The 5,853-nt window shown below is 37.1% G+C and overlaps 1 non-coding gene across 1 annotated transcript; it reads left to right on the top strand.

Annotated features, from left to right (window-relative positions):
* Positions 1–701: 701 nt before the first annotated feature.
* LOC141676431 (small nucleolar RNA R71) lies at positions 702–808 on the top strand. Its single transcript, XR_012557021.1, has one exon. It is a non-coding gene; the product is annotated as a small nucleolar RNA R71 (small nucleolar RNA).
* Positions 809–5,853: the final 5,045 nt, after the last annotated feature.

Raw genomic sequence — 5,853 nt, 5'->3', positions numbered from 1 at the left:
GAAGTGTGCCAGGTTGACGATTAAGCAAGGCATTGGCTGTTTGACCGATTTGACTTTCCAAGGTCTTGATGGAAATAACCTGACTTTTGCACAACAACTTTAACTCCTCAAAATCAGCACTAGAAGGTGGAGCAGAACCTCCTTGTTGAGGATATGATTGCCTTTGAGCATATTGCTGAGGTTGCTGGAATCCGGGTGGATTAAACTGTTTACTTGCAGCTTGTTGATATGGTTGCTGAACAACATTTTGATTATTGCTCCAGCTGAAATTGGGATGATTTCTGTTATTAGGATTATATGTAGCTGGCACAGGCTGCTACGATCGCTGATAATTATTCACATACTGAACAGATTCATTAACAAGAGAACCCTGATCCGTAGCATGAGAGCCTGCACAAAGCTCACAGACAATAGCTATTTGATTGACTCCATAGTTGGCTAAAGAATCGACCTTCATAGACAGCGCTTGGAGCTGCGCTGTAATAGCTGTAGCTGCATCAACTTCCAGAATACCTGCTACCTTACCTGGCATCATCCTTTGAGTTGGGTTTTGATACTCGTTTACAGCCATAGTTTCAATAAGATTATAGGCTTCAGTATAGCTTTTGGCCCACAGAGCGCCTCCAGAAGCTGCATCGAGCATGGGCCTAGATTGGGCCGCCAAACCATTGTAAAAACTAGTGATCACCATCCAGTCAGGCATACCATGATGTGGACACTTTCTCAACATCTCCTTGTAGCGCTCCCAAGCTTCACACATAGATTCTCCTTGTTGCTGCGCAAACTGAGTAAGAGCACTCCTCATAGCTGCAGTCTTGGCCATCGGATAGAACTTCACCAGAAACTTTTGCGCGAGATCTTCCCAAGTAGTGATGGACCCAGCTGGTAAAGAATGTAACCAATCCTTAGCCTTGTCTCTCAGAGAGAATGGGAAAAGCCTCAGCTTGATAGCCTCATCAGTAACACCATTATATTTGAAAGTACTACAGATCTCGACAAAATTCCTGATATGCATGTTGGGATCTTCAGTCGCAGGACCTCCGAAAGAAACAGAATTCTGCACCATCTGAATAGTGCCCAGCTTGATTTCAAAAGTATTGGCCTGAATAGTCGGATGAATGATGCTTGACTTAATGTCATCAATTTTAGGCCAAGAAAAGTCCATTAGAGCTGGATCATCTGGAACTATACGATCACCCATTGTTACAGGTTCTTTCTTCTCACTCTCTATATCCAAATCTTCAAAAACTATCTTCTCCGGAAAGTCAAGAGCTGAATCTGTCTCCTCAGCCGTATCTAGATTTCTCTTGCGGGTGCGAGAACGTGTTTACATAAACTCTCGCTAGAGTACCTGAAACACAACCGGAAGCAGTAAGTAACAAGTCTTAATCAATGAATCTTAATGACCACTGATGGCAAGTACATAAACTAAACAAATTAACACTGATTCCCCGGCAGTGCCGCCAAAAACTTGTTCGGCACAAAGCATGTACTAATTAAATCATGCAAGTATACGCGTTCACAAGTAATATAGAATAATTTCTAGTTCGTTCCCACAGAGACTCTGATTATTTATATTTAATTCACACTTACTCACCAATGTATGATTACTCTTCAATGTCAAGATAATAACAATTAAGGTTGATTAACTACTATTAACTACGAGAATTAAACACTTAAATTATCAATATTAAACACACATAAGATCATAACTTCATTAATACTTCATTCAATAGTTATTGTTATTACCCTTAGCATGTAATGGTGATGATATTAATCGAACAACACGAAACTGATAAATGCCAACTTTCGTTGTACGAATAGCATTCTACCAAGCATCCACAATTAAGATAGAAGTTGAATAGGCATCAATTATGTTGAGACCCTATATGTCTACAGAATTTGACAACATAACTATTTAAGCGCAAGTCATTCATTATGATTACACAGGGCAAGTAAAACGGTTAGAGTTACCCACTAATCATGTATATAATACATGAACCTATGCTAGCATGGCAAGTTCTAAATATCTAAATTCTTTGTCGCTTCAGAAGAGATTAACAAATTATCTTATATATTAGCTACGCACATAAGACGAATAAGCACAACCTATGCTAGATATCATACAATCACCATATACCAAGGTATTAAATAATTAACTAAAGAAATCCATAGTAAATCCGCTATAAACCTATGATCACGATTAGCCCATGATATAACTCATCATCACCATGGGTTCATATGAAAACATGATATTAACACAACGATATAAACTAATAAAAAATACTTAATAAAAACAGAGTACGTCACAAGAGTATTAAGGTTCAAAGAGTGTTAGGTCCCAATTTGTTTGTAGAAGGGGGGGTTGAATGCAAACAATACCATTTAATCGAATAAAATGCGGAATAAAAAAGTGAAACAAAATTCAAGTTAAATAAAACTTTTATTAAACTTGAAAGGTGTTACAAATACGGTATCGGTTACAAGGGATTAATCTCAAATCAATTATTATAAATCTAGAATAAATTCGACATGAACTTTTTCTATTTTTGCAATTAAAAGATCAAATGCTAAATGCGATTTGAGATTAAGTTCTAAGGATTTTAATCCGCTAGATTGATACACAAGAACAAGATAAATAATTCTAGTGGATTGGATTTAACTTTTCAATCTAGAATTTTGATCTTGAATAAAGCAGATGAAAAATAAAATGTTGAGCCTTTGTTTTCTGCTGAGTTCTTGACTTGTGTTTTTTGTTTTTTTCACTTTGCATGAATGTCTTCTGCTGCTTTTTTTAATTCAACAGTCGAGTAGAATGTACTGGCATGACAATCTTTTTGAGCTGGCAAGACAATCAGAATGAACTAGCAAGACTTTCGGTATGACTATCAATTATCATACCGATTATCATAGTAGTTCAAAATCAGATTGTCTAACTGAATTAATAAAAGATTTTAATGTAATAAAAAAATCTGATAAGACAATCCTTTTGAATTAGCATGACTTTCGGTATGACTATTGATTGTCATACCGATTGTCATACTAATACAATCAGTTGCCTTTTGAATTAATAACAGATTTTAAATCAATTAAAATTCTGAAAAACCTTAATATTAATTCTGAATTAATTAATCAATTAATTTAATTAATAAAATAAATTAATCTTTGCATATATGATTTATTCTCTTAATTAAATTATATGACTTAATTAATTAATAGAGAGTTAATACTAATCTTGAGCAGCATCCTTTCTCTTGTAAAACTTCTGAAAATCACTGAAATATATGAATCAATTCCACCACTTCAACGTTGACACTCGATGTACTGTCTGGTTCATGAGTGACTAACTTCCGTGATGTTTCTTCACGTCTTGACTTTGATTTTCTTCAGACTAAATCCTTGTAATTAATTGATACCCTGACAAGATCTCTGTCACTTGATTAAATCCACAATCTTGATTTATATCACTGAGGCTTGATCAATTTCTTGAGCTTCTTCCAGTGAATTAAGTCTTCAAGTCTGTAGATGAATAATGTTTCTTAACCCTTTGACAGATGTTACTTTGTGAGATCTCTCTGACGATAGATCCACTATTTACTTATTACATTCTTATTTGAGTTGAGTTAAATCCTCGAATATACAAATAGGCTATGCCATATGCCTTTCAATCTCCCCCTATTTGCTTGTTAGACAATAACAACAAATACCTAGAGGATAACTCAACTAACAAATAAGAAAAAGATATAAAAAGTAATGCAAAGTAAATAGCAGAAAAGTTCTGGATTATATTTAACATTTTCCAGATTCCAAAAGAAATTTACAAGTGAATACATGATAGATGTTCCTCTAGCCTGAACATATAACTACATTAGACTATCTTGATTCATAAAGCTCTAATCATATTACATTGAGTTTTGAGCTAATTGATTTCAGTTGTCTTCTCTTCTGACTTCACCTTCTTCTAAATCTTGAAGCAACTCTTTGTCAAAGACACGATCCTTTTCTGAAGTGAAGCTTGCTGGTCTGACTGGTTGAACTCCAATTGACTTCAGCTTATTCTTGATCTGATTGTACCTTTTAATATTCTTTTCACAATAAGCTTGAATCAAATCAGCAGCTTGAGTCTTCAATATGGATGAGTATCCAGCAGTTCTGATGAGGATTGTTGACCACTTGAGGACTAGCCCTACTGGCAAACTCTTTAAGCCTTTCTCGAAGAACTTCATTCAATTCTGAGCTTCTTTTTACCTTGTTGAGAAGAACCTAAATCTCTGACAAAGAACGATTCTCAAACAGATGAAGTGACACCTTGAAAGATCCTTCACTCTGACAATATACAAAAATGCTCATCTCATTTAGGGATCTATCAAAAGCAGCTGTGATCCTTGAGACTTCAGTCTTGATAGCATTCATGTACATGTCATTGTTAGGATTTGAGATTTCCAGCTTGTCAAGAAGATGTAGGAACTGTCTATCATTGTTAGTGCTCAGCTGAGGCATATCAAGTACTCTCCTAGCTTCATCCCATTTCTCACCAATCTTCAATCTGACATCTCTTTTCCTTTCTTGAGCCTTAATGTCATGAAGACGTTGCTTTTGAAGAGTTTCTGTTCTTTGTATGTCTTTCCTCATGTCAATGATCTGGGAGACCTTTTTGAGTTCAGCTTCTTTTCTTTTCATCTCTGACTGCTGCTGCTGAAACTCTTTCTCAAAGATAGGATCCACTGTAGCTTCCTCTTCCCAATCTCCAAAATCACTTTCCTCTTCAGCTTCAAATAAATTATTTTTATCTTCCAAGACTGGTTCAGTGGGAATGTCAAAAATGTCAAAGTCATCCTGTTCTCCACTGTAATAGACATCATCAGCCTTTCCTTTGTCCCCAGCAGAGGTATCTTTTTCTTTCCCCTTTCCACTACTCCCTTTCTTCTCCCCCTTAGTTGAGGGATCCTCTACTGACTTTCCCTTAGATCCTCCATGACCTCCATCACCTCCCGAGCCTGAGCCTCCACCAGACGGCCCTTCAAAGTAAGTCCTTTGTTCTTCATTGGGACAGTGAGAATTTTTGATCATGTAGTACAGGTGCTTCATCCCTTCATTCAGATGTTCCATACCTGTCTCTATCTTCAGAAATCTAGAGGAATCCAGTGAATGATTCATTTCAACCAAATCTTCAAGAGAAGTCATCCTTGTATGTAGAGAGCAGAAGTCAGAAATGTCATCAGCTGATAAAGTTGGAGTTTTCTGAATGGAATTGAGCTTTGGTGTGACAGTGTTCTTGAGATCTAAGATATCATTCCTTATGAGTGCCAGCTGATTGTTGACAGAGGTGGAAGAAGAAGACCGCTAAACCACTTGTGCTTTGAATTCTTGAGCTTCAGCTTGGCTTTTAGCAAGTTCTTCTTTTAGAGCAGCAATTTGAGCTAACAGGTTTACAGTATCAGTGTCTGTGTGTGCTCTCACCTGAATTTCACTCGTGTTTGGTTCACTCACCTCACGTGCTTGTGTTTATCTCAATATGATTGCTCGTGAGGAGTCTTCCTGTTGCTGTTCTTCTGTACCTGCAGTTAAAATCACCCTAGCCTCTTCAAGAGAGGTCAGTGGTGGTGCAATGGGAATTCGCGAGTCCCGATCCTCAGTCAAACCTATCATTTCATGTGAAATAGATGTCTGAATTGCTTCAGGGATAGATTGACCGAGTTGCCCTCCACTTTCTCCAGATAAATCTGTGAGTGGAGAATCCCGTGAGGGAGCCAGAGGTGTTTGATCTGGGAGGGGAGAAAATGACTCTATTAAGGGTGGATGAGAGTCAGATTTTCCCTCAGAAGCATGTGACTGCTCTTCTGCCGTAACTAT

This window comes from Apium graveolens, chromosome 7 (genome assembly GCF_009905375.1).
Source record: "Apium graveolens cultivar Ventura chromosome 7, ASM990537v1, whole genome shotgun sequence".
Taxonomy (NCBI): Eukaryota; Viridiplantae; Streptophyta; class Magnoliopsida; order Apiales; family Apiaceae; genus Apium; species Apium graveolens.
This window is presented reverse-complemented; position numbering and strand designations above follow the sequence as displayed.